This window comes from Palaemon carinicauda, chromosome 24 (assembly GCF_036898095.1).
Source record: "Palaemon carinicauda isolate YSFRI2023 chromosome 24, ASM3689809v2, whole genome shotgun sequence".
Classification (NCBI taxonomy): domain Eukaryota; kingdom Metazoa; phylum Arthropoda; class Malacostraca; order Decapoda; family Palaemonidae; genus Palaemon; species Palaemon carinicauda.
In genome coordinates, this window is record NC_090748.1 from 52038203 (window position 1) to 52055196 (window position 16994).

Consider the following 16994-nt stretch of genomic DNA (forward strand, 5'->3'; position numbering starts at 1 on the left):
TAAGGAAGCAGGGTAGTATCAGAAACAAGTTAGCTCATGAACTTGTCAGGAAAATACTAAGTACCATGAAGGATCACAACATACAGATAAATTCCAGATGGATCAGGGGAGGAAGTAACACCATTGCAGACTCACTTTCCAGAGACCTGGGTTCCATTCTCACAGAAACTTGCCTCAGTGACAGTCTATTCTTCTTAATCTGCTCTGACTTCAATTTCTCCCCGGAAATAGATCTGCTCTCAAATGGCTTCAGTACTAAGTGCAAAAAGTTGTGTTCATCTCTTCCAAACCAAAAAGCCATCAGCAATAATGCACTTGCGATTAGCTGGAAGGGATCAACACCTCTCTATGCCTTTACACCAGGATTCTTACTACACAAAGTAGCTTTTAAAATCTATAAAGAATGCAATAATAACATGCTTTTCTATACCATATCGCAGAGGACAGAACCATGGATTCCATTAGTGAGGTCAGTCTTGAAGCAGCACAAACTATATACTGTGAAGATCGAAGACTACCAGATAGTTCTCAAGGATTGTATCTCACCCTCAGCAAAGCTCCAATCAACTTTGATTGCCTTCAAAATTTAAAGTACCAGCTGCCAAATGTCTTTCCTCCTGAGGTTTGCTCCAAAATTGCTATCAGCTTGAGGGACAGCTCCATGCACAAGTATGAAAACCTATGTAACATTTTTAAGAGTTTCCTTCACAAGGAGTATGGAAGCGACAACAAATTCCCCCTGTTAGCAATTATTTTATTTTTCAATCACCTTATAGACAAGGGACTGTCTTACAATACCCTGAAGAGCTACAGAGCAGCTTTAGGTCCTATCTTGTCAGGATATTTCCCAGGTTACTGTCTTGCAGAAGACATATGTCAAAGCAGTGATATCGGGGGTTAAGAGAAGGAAGCCTAGCAACACTCACCAGTTCCCTGGCTGGGATCTATACAAAGTAATCTCGTTTCTCAACACCACAAGAGATGACTCTACCTTACTACTGACACAGAAAACCTTATTCCTAGTAGCCTTAGCTTGCCCTTTAAGAGCAAATCAATTTAACAATCTCTGCATTTCCAGGAGCACCTTCACCCCAGAACACATTTTCTTACGGAACCACCCTTCCTTCGGGGCCAAAACGGCGTCAATGACCTTAGATGTCAGGATGCCTGAAAACCTTAAATCAATCAATCATGGCCAAAAACCAAAAGAACAACTACACGCCAATAGAGATCAGCTTTAGAAAGCTTCCTAACAGACCAAAAATATGTCCAGTCAGACAATTGAACTTCTATTTGGATTACACAAACAAAGTCTGTATGGAAAGAAACATTGACAGGAAAGACCACATATGGCTAGATGAACACTTCAAGATAATGTCTTTACAAAAAATGAGACAACTTTTTAGGGAGTGCATTTTCAGAGCCGACCCAAATGCAACTAAACAGTCAACTAATTTCCACTCTATAAGGGGTCAAGCTTCATCAAGACTGCTATACAATGGTGTATCTATACAAGAAATCATGTCCAGAATGAATTGGAGAGGCGACTCTGTTTTCAGCTCTTACTATACCCTCCTCGGCTTACAGGGAGCTTTCGACGCTGTGGTCGCTGGACTTCATCTTCAAGCCCCCTGAAGCATCTGCCTAGCTACCACTGGTAAGTCCAGAAGGTTGAGGCCTCCCTCTCCAGAACTGTAAGTTTACTTGTGAACAAAGGTTCTGGAGTGGGAGGTGAGACCTACTGGACTCAAGGTCTGGGTCACCCTCCAACCCTTCCCCCGTGAACCGAGGAGACCATATACCTAGGAGGGAATATTCTAACAAACTTCATAATCCAACAGAGTACAGTAGGTTATATATACAAGAATACATACATACCAAAATACATACATACAATCACTATTATTCCACAGAAAACAAACTAACTGCAATCTTTCAATATTTATTTCAACCAAAACAGCACAAGAAGATTGACCTTACTAGTAAAAAGACCTTTGTGTTCAACAAATTTGCACCTTCATATTAATTCCTTCATAACTTGAACAGCCTAACTTCTGTGTTATTTTTTGTTCTATTACAACTTCAAAAATGTGACTACCATTGCCGAATCAACCCGCTCGTCTCTGATAGCTCCGCCCAAGGGGGCGTGGTTAAGGGCTCGCGCCGCCTCCTGGGGGCATTTCAGGGGGGGGTGGGGGGTGTATAGGCTACCACTGGTGAGTCCGGAAGGTCTCACCTCCCACTCCAGAACCTTCGTTCACAAGTAAACTTACATATCAGGACGACATGGCTTGAGCTAAAAAATAACGGCAATGTCATATATATTAGGTCTAGGAGACCATATATGGAACTCAGTCAAATTAAAGGCACTTATACAAACCCACAGATATAGAACTTTCAAGTAATTCTCTGGTAAACTTCCATCAGGAGTACGTGGCTGAGCCCAAAAACGGATTTTGAGCAAAGCGAAAAATCTATTTTTGGATGATATGGCCATGTCGTCCTGATGGACCCTCCCTCCTCTCTAAAAAGGAGTATACAACTATGTAACAAAGTCCCCACCCGAATCTACTCTATCTGCGGCTATCCATGCTTATTTGCAACAAGGAATAGCTACGCCATAGTAGTACTGGGAGGGGATCCACCGGGTAACCTTGATAACGGCTCCCCTTCAATTTCGCCACTCTTCCCCCTCAAAGCGAAAACTCTATTGGGGGTGAAGATTGCTATGTGTCGTATCAAGAAATATGTTCCCTGATATTATGCGATATCCTTAAAAGTCATATTAAGGATACTCGCGCCAGGAGTTAGAATTCTGGAAACCGGTGGTTAATTCTCAGGGAGTATCACTGTAGCCAAATATCCCTTAGAAAGCTAACTAAAGGAACCTTCCATCAGGACGGCATGGCCATATCACCCAAAAATAGATTTTTTGCTTTGCTCAAAATCTGTTTATCCACCTGTAGTATATATTATTACGGATCGGTTATTTAGGGTCCTGATGACCGAAAAAACCATATGAGTGTTGAGGGAGTACTCAACCTCAACATAATATCGTGGTCCCAACAATTGTCTGCGATAGGAGACACAGAGTATGTTAGAAAACATGTGTACTACTGTATAGTTGTATACTGTAGTTTGTTGGGCTCAAGCCATGTCGCCCTGATGGAAGGTTCCTATAAGTAGCTTCCAAGGGATATTTGAACTACAGTGATATTCCCAGCGAATTTACCTTTAGGTTTCCAGAATTCTAACTCTTGGTGCAAATATCTTTTAAATTTTTCTTGAGGATATCGCATAATTAGGGGACGTATATCTTGATACGACACAGCAATCTTCACCCCGAATAGCGTTTTCGCCTCCAGGGGGAGAGTGGCAAATTAGAAGGGGAGCCGTTATCAATGTTACCCTTCCTCCCATACTACTATTGAGTATCTAGATGGCGCCATATCCAAGATGGCGGTTATTTCCTATTTTTGTAGCGAATTCGCACGGTGGTGTTCCCTGTTAATCTAACCTTTTTGATCGATTTTGTGAGGATTATTATGCAATTTTCAGCTTCTTTCGCCTCTGGAAAGTTGAGTATTGAGTCCTTACAGTGTATAATTTTTAGCTCCTGCTCCACAGTGAAATTAGAGTAATTATTTGTGTTAGGAGCTAGGCCTGTCAACGGAGGTGCCATGAGCGCTATCGTCTATTATGCATGTGTTATTTAGTTAGCAGAACGATTCCCGGTTGTAATACCATTAATGAATTATGAAAGCTATTTCATCACAATTATACTGGTAAAGATATTTATTTTATGCATAATTTCCTCTTCCTTTTGTCGATCGTATATGTTAGAGTTTCGGCGATTTAGGTAACTGAGATCTCGTCTTGCCTAGGCTAGCTAGCCTAGGCGATGTATTATACTTTCAGACATTATCCCCGTTTACCCTCGTGTATCGTTTTATTGATTCAATGGGAGATGGTACATCTCCTAGAATTATTTAACTCGATACTGGTCTCCTGTGGAGATTTAAGGGTAATCCCTCCTTCCCTCTGAGTGCCGATGTAGGCGCCATAGAGTAGTGCACTCCGGCTTGACTAGGCTAGGGTTTTTCTGTCTCCCACCTTTGCCGGCGAGAGCCCAGCTTTGGTTTTCAACAGAATCTCAGAGTATTCAGTCTTTCTGCCGGCGGCAGAGCTACAGGGTGAGTAGTCACTCCCCTGCCGGCTTAGCTGCCGACATAGGAGGCCAAGCCTCCCGAGGCCGCACCTGAAGTGGTAGTATGATGCTGCCACCTTCTTCCTTGCAGTCTAGAAGACTAGTCTTGTGTTGGCAGACCCTAGGCTGAAGAATAGACATTCTTCTGCCCCCTAGGACTGTGCCGACACTGAAACGATGTTTCTTTGGTGTTGAGAGGCGGTGGCAATCCTGCTGCCGCCTCTTAGCACAATTTTGGCAGACCCTAGGCTGAAGAATAGATAGGCTGAAGAATAGATATTCTTCTTCCGCCTAGGATGGCGCCGATATCGAAACAGAGTTTCTTCCTCGAAACAGAGTTTCTTCCTCGAAACAGAGTTTCTTCCTTGTGTGGTAGCGGCGGCAACCTTGCCGCCTTCTTCCATACTTTATACAGGACCCTTTTCCCTGCCCCCTCTCTCCTTTAGCAATGTCTTAGACGTTGCATTCCTTGTGGCCGTCGTCCTGCAATCTCACCGCTTGCCGGCGGGTTGCGGGGCCGGCTGGGCTCCTACTTAGGCAGCTGTTTAGCCACTCAGTCTTTCCCTTACGGACATTGGATCCGGGAAGGTTGTGCCGGCTATGGCGGCTGCCGGTGGGATACCCCTCTGCCGCTGAATGTTCTTCAGTCCTCCCTTGGACTGCCATCCACAGTCATTGCCAGCAACGGTCTTTGTGGCTGGATGGAAGCCTGAATGATGCATTCTCCATTTGAACCTTCCTTCTGCAACAAGGCAGTAAGTTTATATACTTACATCCTTATTTAGTGTAATCATTCAGTGTAATAAGGCAATCCTTCACTCCATACTTTCTCTCTCTCTATCAGCTAGTGCCGCCAGGTACTAACGGGCTGGCGCTGTCAGGTACTTACTCAGTCGGCGGCATGCCGAGTGTACCGGTGCCGCCGGGTATAAACCTGCCGGGTGGGCCAGCGCCGTCAGGTACTTACTCAGTCGGCGGCATGCTGACTATACCGGTGCCGCCGGCTACAAACCTGCTGGCCATATGCCGGCCGGACTGTGCCGTCAGGGACTAGCTCTGCCGGAAATATGCCTGCTGAATTACATTATATGATTATACAGTAGCCAGTATATTTGCAGTAGAGTATATACTGCAGATAGAAAACTATTGTATATATTATACAGTATTTATTTTCCAACATATCTTGTGCATCCTTGCCCAGTCTTTTGCTGAGACCAATCCTATATTGAAAGAATAGAATTCCTTCAATACTCTGATTAGAAATCAGTCTACAATTTACCCTACAATATTAAATATTTAGAAGGGTCAGTGTTAGTACACTTTCTATCCCTAAATGTTAGAATCCTTATCTTTGAGCTTCCCTGATCAGGAAACTCTATAGTTTTAATATTGGAAGGGAAGGTCACAGCAATTGGCTGGGTGGGATACATAAGTACTGTATGTGTCTTTTCTAATTTCTAGTCCAGTCGGCGACATGTCGGCTGGACCGTGCCACCAGGTGCTAGCCATGCCTGCAACACACCGGCTGAACTACAGTACAGTATATGATTATACAGTAGCCAGTATATTTGCAATATAGTTTGTACTGCAAACAGAAAACTATAGTATTATTATACAGTAGTTAATTTCTACATATCTTGTGTACCCTTGTACAGGCTTTTGCTGAGACCGAACCTATATTGAAAGAATAGAATTCCTTCAATACTCTGATTGGAAATCAGTTAATACTTACCCCACAATATTAAATAATTAGAAGGGTCAGTGGCAGTGTACAATTCTTCTCTCCCTACTGGTTTGAACCCTTCTCTTTCGAGTTGCCCTGATAAAGGAAACTCTTTATCGTTAATATTGGGGGGAGGTTACAGCAATTGGCTGGGAGGGATACACAAGTATGTGTCTTTCCCTATTTCTTTCTAGCTTACTATCCTAAGCTATAATGATTAAAATATGAATAATTGCATATCTGTTTATCATGTGAGATAAACAATTGTATACTCATTTTGTTTTCCTTTCTTTACAGGAGGAACCCCAGATGACATGCGATGCGATCTTCTGCAATCTTAGGAGTAAGTACTTCTACAGTGATACAGCATGCAGATCTCATGCCCCCTGCACCATTATTACCGAATCCCTGCAATATTGGGACCCCCAAGTCTGCAATATCTGCCGGACCTTAGTGACCAAAGGTTTTGATGACCCCAAGTCAACGGAGTCTAGGGATGCGGCACTTGAAAAGCTACGCAAATGGGTAAGAGGGTTCCAGAAAAACTCTCCGGGACCATACCTACCTAACGATAGGGTGCGTAGTTCACTGTTCCCGAAAGCGGGTAGTGAAATAGTTGATCCCCAAGCACGACTCTCACCTCCCTGCGTCCAGATTGCCATCGAGACGGATGGCAGGGAGGCACCTCTGGGAGAAGATGACGATATCGTGTTGGAATTAATTCCGTCTGTGCCGGCCCCGGAGCCGTTACCCTCGACGTCTTCACCTTCTACCCCTCCATTGGACAACACGAGCCAGGAACCCCAGATGACTTGCGATGCGATCTTCTGCAATCTTAGGAGTAAGTACTTCTACATTGATACAGCATGCAGATCTCATGCCCCCTGCACTATTATTACCGAATCCCTGCAATATCTGCCGGACCTTAGTGACCAAAGGTTTTGATGACCCCAAGTCAACGGAGTCTAGGGATGCGGCACTTGAAAAGCTACGCAAATGGGTAAGAGGGTTCCAGAAAAACTCTCCGGGACCATACCTACCTAACGATAGGGTGCGTAGTTCACTGTTCCCGAAAGCGGGTAGTGAAATAGTTGATCCCCAAGCACGACTCGCACCTCCCTGCGTCCAGATTGCCATCGAGACGGATGGCAGGGAGGCACCTCTGGGAGAAGATGATGATATCGTGTTGGAATTAATTCCGTCTGTGCCGGCCCCGGAGCCGTTACCCTCGACGTCTTCACCTTCTACCCCTCCATTGGACAACACGAGCCAGGCGCTGGCCCATCTTACGGATTTAATGGAGAATACTGTATACACAAACGAGGTGAAGCAAGGGAAGCTAAATTAAAGAGAGAGCTCAGTGAAGCTCCACTTATCGCCTTCCGAGGGTCATTCAAGCGACCCAGAGGCCAAAACCTCCAGACATGCTCCAAAAGCAATCCCTGGAGGTATGCGGAGCTTATGCCGATTTTGAACGGCAAACTCTGCTTCTCAGAGAAAATGGGAGCTGTCCCCTTAGACAACATCCAGTTTGGCCAAGCTTTAACACTTTCCCTGATTGCTTCATTCGACTGAAGCATGAACCAATATCAAAAGAGGAGACAGAACCGGAGCAATTCATATTTTCGACCACGATAAGGCACAGGCTCTCTTGTCAAGTAGCCTGAGAAAGGCGGGTTATTCGGTATCGAAAGTACACGCCTTGAGCAAGAAACACCCTACCTTTCTTGCTCCTGCTTCAATAGCATTCCCCTTTACGTGGAAGGCATTTAAATCTGTTGCCAAGGCAGTGGAGGCAGGCAAACCATGCTCTGTACTTAAGGAGTGCAGGCCTCTGTCACTAGCATTACCAATGGAGGAGAAGGAATGGAAGGAAGTCCATTAACCTTCTCAGTAGGGAATCTGGACGCGAACATCGCTGGACGACGGTTTAGCGAGAATCTCCCTAAACCTTCGGAATTCCTCTTGTGCAAGGAACAAGAGACGAAGGAGAGACTCGCGGCCTCTTTATCCCTACAAAACTGCATAGAAATATGTGCAGGCCAACGAAGTACCACAGACATGCTCATGGTCATGGCCAAAATGCATATGGGTACCTTAGTAAAAGACCTATATACTTTTATGAAGGCTAAGAGATCCTGTAGAGAGTTTATTTTCAATGCTGCAACAGTGAAACATGAACCCAGGAACCTGATATCTTTCAACATCTGGGGTAAAGACCTCTTTCCAAACGATGTAGTCAAAGAGGTAATCGAGAAAGCCATCACAGAGACTAGGAACCTTCTCCAGAAGTGGGGCATCTCTTCAAAGAGGAAGTCTTCCCCAGATGTGGGTCCCCAACCTAAAAGGAAAACGAAAAAGTCTATACTTTTCCCTCGGCCTGATCAGTAACACCCCACAGTTTCTATGACCGCCATGCCCCAGGTAGGCGGTCGAGGCGGTAAACCCTCCGATTAATCGAAGCAAGGAGATGCCTCCGATAGGAGGGAGGCTCCAACAATTTCAGGATCGTTGGACCTTCGATCCTTGGGCCCATGGCCTAATCAAGATTGGACTAGGATGGAAACTAGACATGTCTCCACCACCATTTCCTCAACTCTTCCAACACTCCAACGCCGTATTAGAAGAGTATACCCTATAGCTCCTGAGCTATAGGAAAGCAAAGCCCATCAAATTCCAGGGAAGGCTGTTTTTTGTTCCCAAGAAGGACTCAAGAAAACTCAGAGTCAGTGTGGACTTGTTGCCACTCAACAAGTTTATAAGAAACGGCAAGTTCAGGAAGTTAATCCTTCTACACATAAGAACCCTATTGAAAAAGGGGGCGTTCACAGTCTCGATAGACCTAACAAATGCCTACTGACATCTTCTAGTCAGTCGCCCCCCTCTCCTCCTACCTAGGATTCAAGTTACAGAAGATAAAGTATGTTCTAAGAGCCATACTCTTCAGACTAAACATAGTCCCAAGTATCTTCACCAAATTGGCAGACGCAGTCGTGCAACAACCACGCCTAGAAACTGTTCAGGTAACAAAGTACCTGGACGACTGGGTGGTGTGGGCAGCACCCGAAGCGGCTGGTCTGCAAGCATCCAAGGAAGTAACCCAGTTCTTGGAACTTCTGGGATGCAAAATCAACTTCAAGAAGTTTCGACTCTCTCCAGCTCAAATGTTTCAATGACTGAAAGTCCATTGGAACCTGAGGTCACATTGTCTCTCCTTTCTCTTAGGGAAGTAGGAGATCACAGGGTCGGTCAAGAGACTACTGTAATCCGACAGGATTTCAAGACGCTAACAGGAAAGAGTTCTGAACTCTCCCCAGTTCGCAGCAGTGACAGACCCAGTGCTAAGAGCACAGCTGAAAGATGCGTCAGGAGTCTGGAGAAGATACACATCAAGCACTCGAAGAGATCTAAAATGACCAATATCGGCCTTACTTTGATCACTTCTCAACCCTATTTTTGGGTGAGATAGCCATGACGTCCTGATGGAAGGTTCCTATTAGTAGCTTCCAAGGGATATATGAACTACAGTGATATTCCCCTGGAATTTACCTTTAGGTCTCCAGAATTCTAACTCCTGGCGCGAATATCCTTAAATTTTCTCTTAAGGATATCGCATAAATCAGGGGACGTATGCTTGATACAACACATAGAGATTTTCACCCTAAATAGCTTTTTTGCCTCGAGTGAGAAGAGTGGCAAATTTGGAAGGGGAGCCGTTATCAAGGGTTACCCTATTTCCCATACTACTATTGAGTATCAAGATGGTGCCATATTCAAGATGGCGGTTATTCCTTGTACTATTGAGCATGGTGTTACAGATATAGTAGTTTTGGGAAGGATCCTGCCAAGGCCTTTTCTATAGAAAAGGAGGGCGGGTCCATCAGGATGACATGGCTATCTAACCCAAAAATAGATTTTTCGCTTCTCTCAAAATTTGTTTTTTGGGCTCAAGCCATGTCGTAATAATGGAAGTTTATCTGAGAATTACTAGAAAGTACTGTATCTGTGGATTTTCATAGGTGCCTTAACCTTGGGACAATTTTTCTATGGTCATCTGGACCATTGAGACAAATGATGTTACCGTTATCCATCATTACCACTAATCATAGACAATGTTAGTGCTTCCTGCCCCCTGCAGGGAAGAGTCATACTAGACAGTAGAAAAGGGGCCTCAAGGTTAGCATATATTGTATGAACAAACATAAGTATCCACCTGATATACAGACGGTCTCACTGTTTGTATATATTGTCGGAACAATATCAGTGTCAACTAAATCCATTGTTTGTAAGCATACAATGATATGCGGTTTACTTAACTAAATAAGTACGAGAACTCTGGCATATGTAATATGGAAATTGCAGGGCGAAATAGGACGCAATTACATTCTAATAGACATTTATTTCGAATAAATGATTAAATGGAAAAAGAGTGAAACGAATATTACGTGTTAAAGGAATTATCCGTGCAACGTATGCAGAAAATATTTTTCCTCCCTGAAAGGGAAGAAATGATGAGTGCCACTCTAAAACTGAAAATTTTGATAAAATTTCCCAATATAAATTCTGTAAATGTTGTATACTATCAACACTGTGTACTACATACACACGTCACAAGTGTTATCTGTATCATTCCATACCTGAGAGTTTGAACAGTCTTAGTGTCACCATGGTGACCCTCACTTAAAAGGTATCTCGCTGGAAGTGTCAACACCTTTTCACCCTAATTGATAGTCCCAATCAATTAACTGTTCATTGCAGCACTAGACAACAGGATCTAATACACTACCTGCCGCCACCACATAATGCTTCAGTTCATGGACTTGCTTTGCGCAGTGTTTGTAGAACACTCTGGATGATTTCCATCCAGTATATGAACGAAGACGCTCAAAGTCCATACACTGAAAAAAGCTCAGTGATGAAGCAATTTTCCTCGGATCACGACCCGCGGGTGCACTGTCAGGATCCGCTCTGCGAATGAAGTAGGTGAGATTCGCCCTCAGTTGTTTTAGGGAAAAGTTTGATCCTGAGGTTTCTCCTTTGAAGAGCAGTCCTCCCCTGAAGTCTGAAGTTCTACGAAGATAGACCTTTAGTAACTCTACTGGACATAGAGAGACATCTTCCTTCAGAGGGCAGATTCTCCAGGGACCCCATCTTTTAGTGGGTAGCTTGTTCTTGGCGAGATAGGCTGGATCAGGAAAGAGATTCAGTTCTCCCACTTTTGTGAACTGAATGTGGCCCTCATTTCTTGATAGGGCTACTATTTCACTAACTCTAGCCCCTGAGGCTATAGCGAACAGGAAAATAACCTTCTGGGTTAGATCCTTGAGAGAACAATCTTCATCGTTTACAGATGAAGCACAATGTAGGACCTCGTCCAAAGACCACGAGATGGGCTTTGGAGGAGCTGCAGGCCTAAGCCTATCGCATGCCTTCGAGATCCCGTTAAGGGGACTGTCCGCCATGTCCGCCATTTTTTTTTCTAATGATCCAAATTATACCATTTCTATATATGTTTTAGACATATATAATACCTTCATCATATAAAAATTTCAAGTCATTTGATCAAAAACTTTTGGATTTATTAGCAAAAATCATGATTTAAAAAAAAAAAATTAGGTACATTTTTCCCCACTACTATAATATCAATTGTATTGAAACTTATACCATAAAAATTACTCTATCAACCGAACAATTCTGTCAGACAGAATTTTGATTTTCCTTTTTATTTTTTTTTTAATGAATTTTTATTTTTTTTCCTCGTCTAGACTGAAAATAATCGTGAAAAAAAATATAAAAAGAAAATCAAAATTTTGTCTGACAGAATTGTGGGAATTTTATTCTTCTTTTCAATGATATCTTTCTCTCTAATATCGAACAACAAATAAGTGAGAAAAATGTACCTAAGTGTGAATAAGTATGTTTTTGAGTTATGAGCTCCCAAAGATTTGCAACAAATTTTTGCTTCTTTTCTTAAAGAAATCATGATGATATTATTATGATAACTTTTATTTTTTATTCTTACATAAATGCACCCTAAACGAGGTATTTGAACCCTCAGTTTACTATTCCTTTGTTACGAGTTGCCAGCGATCTCTTATTGTTGCCAGTGTTTTAGTTAGCAGGTTTCAGCTTTTACTCTTATTCATGTTTCCCTCTTTCTTGGTTCTTTTTTTTTGTTCTCCACGTACTTTTTGTTCTTTCTATCACCTTATGTAACATTGGCATTGCTATAAAGTTCCAGAAGACATTGTGAAAGCACAATTTACATACGAACTTCAGGTAAATAAACACATGCATTATAATTTCTATATGTCTTTGGAAACTTTGCTGATGTTCTCGTAGCTGGTTTTTTTCATTTAGCTACCCTCTACCAATGCCTTTCATTTCTGCCAGAAGTACGATATATCGAAACATAAGAGTAAGAGAGAGAGAGAGAGAGAGAGAGAGAGAGAGAGAGAGAGAGAGAGAGAGAGAGAGAGAGAGATCATGAATTTAATTTTGGAGTGATATCATTTGGTTGATATACTGTAGATGGCAGTTCAAATTGAGAGAGAGAGAGAGAGAGAGAGAGAGAGAGAGAGAGAGAGAGAGAGAGAGAGAGAGATCAACCATTATTTGATTCTAAGAGAGTTGAACATTGATATTATAGAATTTGTATAAATGGCAGCTTTGAATAATTTGAGAGAGAGAGAGAGAGAGAGAGAGAGAGAGAGAGAGAGAGAGAGAGAGAGAGAGAGAGAGAGAGAGAGAGAGATGCAAAAATAAACATAACTGCGATTCTGTCAAACTCAGTCATGCAGATGACAGTAAGTATGACGTCATAATTTAAAGACTGCTATATCATTATTGTTTGGAAAAATGATAGACTATTTTTTCTTTTTATGACCTTAGGTAACATTTCGATTGCTATAAAGTTCCTGAGGACTTTATGAAAGCACAATCTACATGCGAACTTCAAGAGAGAGAGAGAGAGAGAGAGAGAGATTATAGTATTTGTATAAATGGTAGTTTTATATAATTCGAGAGAGAGAGAGAGAGAGAGAGAGAGAGAGAGAGAGAGAGAGAGAGAGAGAGAGAGAGAGAGAGAGAGAGAGAGAGACTACGATTCTCTCAAACTCAGTCAGATAGACGACGCAGTTAGGATGACGTCATCATTTAAAGACCGCTATATCTTCATTGTTTGGAAAAATGATTGACTATTTGTTCTTTTTATGACCTTAGGTAACATTGGCCTTGCTATAAAGTTCCCGAGGACGTTGTGAAAACAATCTACATACGAACTTCAAGTAAACAAATGCATGCATTATAACTTCTGTAAGTGTTTGGAAACTTTGGCTTCTGTTTTCTGAGGAGTAGAATTCGTTCAACTAAGTTCTACCAATGCCTCCCATTTCTGCCAGACGTACAATAGTTCCAAACTTAAGTGAAAAATCACTATAGATATGCAAAAATAACACACAAAGACGATTTTTTCAAACTCAGTCATGCAGACGACACAGTAAGGATGACGTCATCATTTAAATACCGCTATATCTTCGTTATTTGTAAAAATATTTGGCTGAAACTTCTGGGGAGCATGTACGATATGTTTATGCATACATAGAAGCAATAAAACGAATTTCGATTTCTGAAAGTTATGTCAAAACCCCATGGCGGACGGCCCCCTTAAAGATTTCGTTCGTCAGATCCACTTGAAAGGCATATAGAAGAGGTCTAGTCAAGGCTGACCTAAACATAATTATCGTGTTAGCTGCCAGACCCTGATTTTGAAGGTGGACAAAGAAGGACAGACAGAAGTCCACTGAAATTTCTCTCGGGCCCCCTGCTTTAACAAAAGCAACCCACCCTTTCCAAGACGATTCATATTGTCTTCTAGTTGACCCAGACCCGCATTCCTGTAGGAAGTCTATATTGCCTTCTGAGATCCCAAATCTTTTCTTAACCGCTAGGGCGAGAACTTCATGAAATGAAGGTTTTGGGTTCTCTGTGATGAATCGAAAACAACCTGGGAGCCACCAGAGCTGCCGTTCCCTGGAAGGATCTCAGCGTGTTGAGGACCTTCAGCCGGAGATAGGATGGAAGGAACAGGAATTTCCGGGTTCATCCGCTCCAAATTAGGGACACAGCACCCACTATCTCCTCTAGAGGGTCCTCGCATGGGGCCACATATCGAGGCAGCCTCCTGATGACGCTCGTCACGAAGAGGTCGATCTGCAGTTCCGGGACTTGTTCCAATCTGGAAGCGAATAGGTCTGCGTCTCTGGACCATTCTGACTCTATTGGCTTGAGCCTGAGTAGAACATCCGCTGTCACATTGCGGATCATTTGTATGTGAACTGCTGATAGGTGCCATCTCTTTAGGTAAGGGATGGCTAATATCACCTAGATTACAAGGGACGATCTCGAGCCTTGTCGGTTCAGACATCTCGCTATCACTTCGCTGTCCAAAATCAGCGTGATGAGATCTGATCTGCGTGGAGAGAGATTCCCCAACGTCAACAGGACTGCCATGGCTTCCAAAATGTAGATGAGAAGGGCCTTGAACAGAGATGACCAAGTCCCTTGGACTTTCCTCTGATGGGAATGAAATCCCCATTCTTCCATCGAGGCATCCATATGGATGATCATCGATGGTCGAGGTGGTTGCAAGGGCACGGTCCTCATTAGGCTTTTGGCCTTCGACCAAGGGTTGAGAAGTGATCAAGGTTAGACTGATATCGATCATTTTAGATCGCTTCGAGCGTTTAATGCGTATTTTCTCCAGACTCCTGACGCATCTTTCAGCAGTGCTCTTAGCACTGGGTCTGTCACTGCTGCGAACTGGAGAGAGTTCAGAACTCTTTCCTGTTAGCGTCTTGAAATCTTGTCGGATTACAGTAGTCTCTTGACCGACCCTGCGATCTCCTTCCTTTTCCCTAAGGGAAAGGAGAGACAATGTGACCTCAGGTTCCAATAGTTTTCCAGCCATTGAAACCCTTGAGCTGGAGGGAGTCGAGACTTCTTGAAGTTGATTTTGCATCCCAGATGTTCCAGGAACTGGGTTACTTCTTTGGATGCTTGCAGACCAGCTGCTTCGGGTGCTGCCCGCACCAGTCAGTCATCCAGGTACTTTGTTACCTGAACAGTTTTTGGTGTGGTTATTGCACGACAGCATCTGCCAATTTGGTGAAGATACTTGGGACTATGTTTAGTCTGAAGAGTATGGCTCTTAGAACATACTTTATCTTCTGTAACTTGAATCCTAGGTAGGAGGAGAGGGGGCGACTGACTAGAAGCTGCCAATAGGCATCTGTCAGATCTATCACGACTGTGAACACCCCCTTTTGTAATAGTGTCCTTATGTCTAGAAGGATTAACATTTTGAACTTGCTGTTTCTTATGAACTTGTTGAGTGGTGACAAGTCCAGAATGACTCTGAGTTTTCTTGAGTCCTTCTTGGGAACACAAAACAGCCTTCCCTGGAATTTGATGGACTTTGCTCTCCTTATAACCTGTATGCTCCAGAGCTATAGGGTATACTCTTCTAATACGGCGTTGGAGTGTTATAAGAGTTGAGGAAATGATGGTGGAGATATGACTAGTTTCCATCCTAGTCCAATCTTGATTAGGCCTTGGGCCCAAGGATCGAAGGTCCAATGATCATATTGGAGCCTCCCTCCTACCAGAAGCGTCTCTTTGCTTCGATTGATCAGAAGGTTTACCTCCTTGACCGCCTACCTGGGGCACCGTGGTCATAGAAACTGTGGGATGTTGTTGAGCTGACCGAGGAAAAAGTCTAGACTTTTTCGTCTTCCTTTTAGGTTGGGGACCCACATCTGGGGAAGACTTCCTTTTTGAAGAGATGCCCCACTCCTGGAGAAGGTCCTCTTAATGAGAGAATGCCTTGATGCAGTCTGTGGTTTTTTCATATTGTTGAAGAATTGTGACGGGCAAGAGGGCTCTCGAACTTGGGGAAATTACTCCCTAAGTTCGAATCTAAATTTCTCCCCTTTCCTCTATTCCTTCTGCTCAATATTTCTACGACCTTCTCCTAATTTTATCAACTTTCTTTTGTCTTGCTGTCCTAACTCTATGAGTATTATTTCTCTTAAGCTATATATATATATATATATATATATATATATATATATGTATATATATATATATATGTATATATATATATTTATTTTATTTGTTCATTTATTTATTTATCTATTTATCTTTATTTTACTTAAATGTCATGGATAATTCCACATTCGTTATTACTGCCTGCCTAGCTGAATGGGAGAAGGGATCACGGTTGGGAGGTATTTGCATTCAAAGCTATATATGAGAGTATTGGATGATCTCAGCCATCCCAAAGATGGTTTGGACCTTTTTGGCGGAACTACTCTTAAGGGTTGAGTCATCGGAATCCAGGGGGATCCAATCCTTGAGGTGGGACTCTTGGCTTTTGGCAGGAAGCCCATTATTACAGATGTGGGGAGGATGATTCCATATATTCTTGGTCTCAGTCCTAACAGATGGGTTTATCTTACACTTGTGCCTCTATATCTGTTTTGATGCTATCCTTCGGGTAGGGTATGGAGTGGACCATGTGGGTGTATACTCTGTGCCGATAGTGGAGAAGGCAAATTTCCTTTCCAACGCATGATGACTTTCCTAAAATTCTTAAGCAGGTAAACCAACAAAAAACAAAGAAAATCCCACCCTTAACTATGGACCCTTCAAATACTGACTCCCCATCCCTTGGATTTGCTGACTCCCCCCCGGCACTGTTGACGACCTCTGATAATGTGATAAGGAAAGTTCTGTTGATGACCTTGGAACGGGAAAGAACCATTCTACTGATATTTTAAAATTGAGTAATTTGGGTAATACGAGGAAACTTCGAATCCTTCATGTTACCCAAATTTCAATAAAGACAAATTATGATGATCTATGTAAAGCATTTGAATGCTATGGATGCATAAAAGAAATAAGGATGAAACTTGAAGCTGAAACATGGGATTCATGGATATCTTACAGTAGTTATGACGAAGCATTTAGTGCAATAAGTAACTTGAATAATATTAAAATTAATAA

The 16994-nt window shown here is 42.7% G+C and overlaps 1 protein-coding gene across 1 annotated transcript in view; it reads left to right on the top strand.

The window, feature by feature from the left end:
• LOC137617846 (m7GpppN-mRNA hydrolase-like) overlaps nt 1-16994 on the top strand; it is a 301637-nt gene that overhangs the window by 208503 nt on the left and 76140 nt on the right. The gene's annotated exons all lie outside the window — the stretch shown is intronic.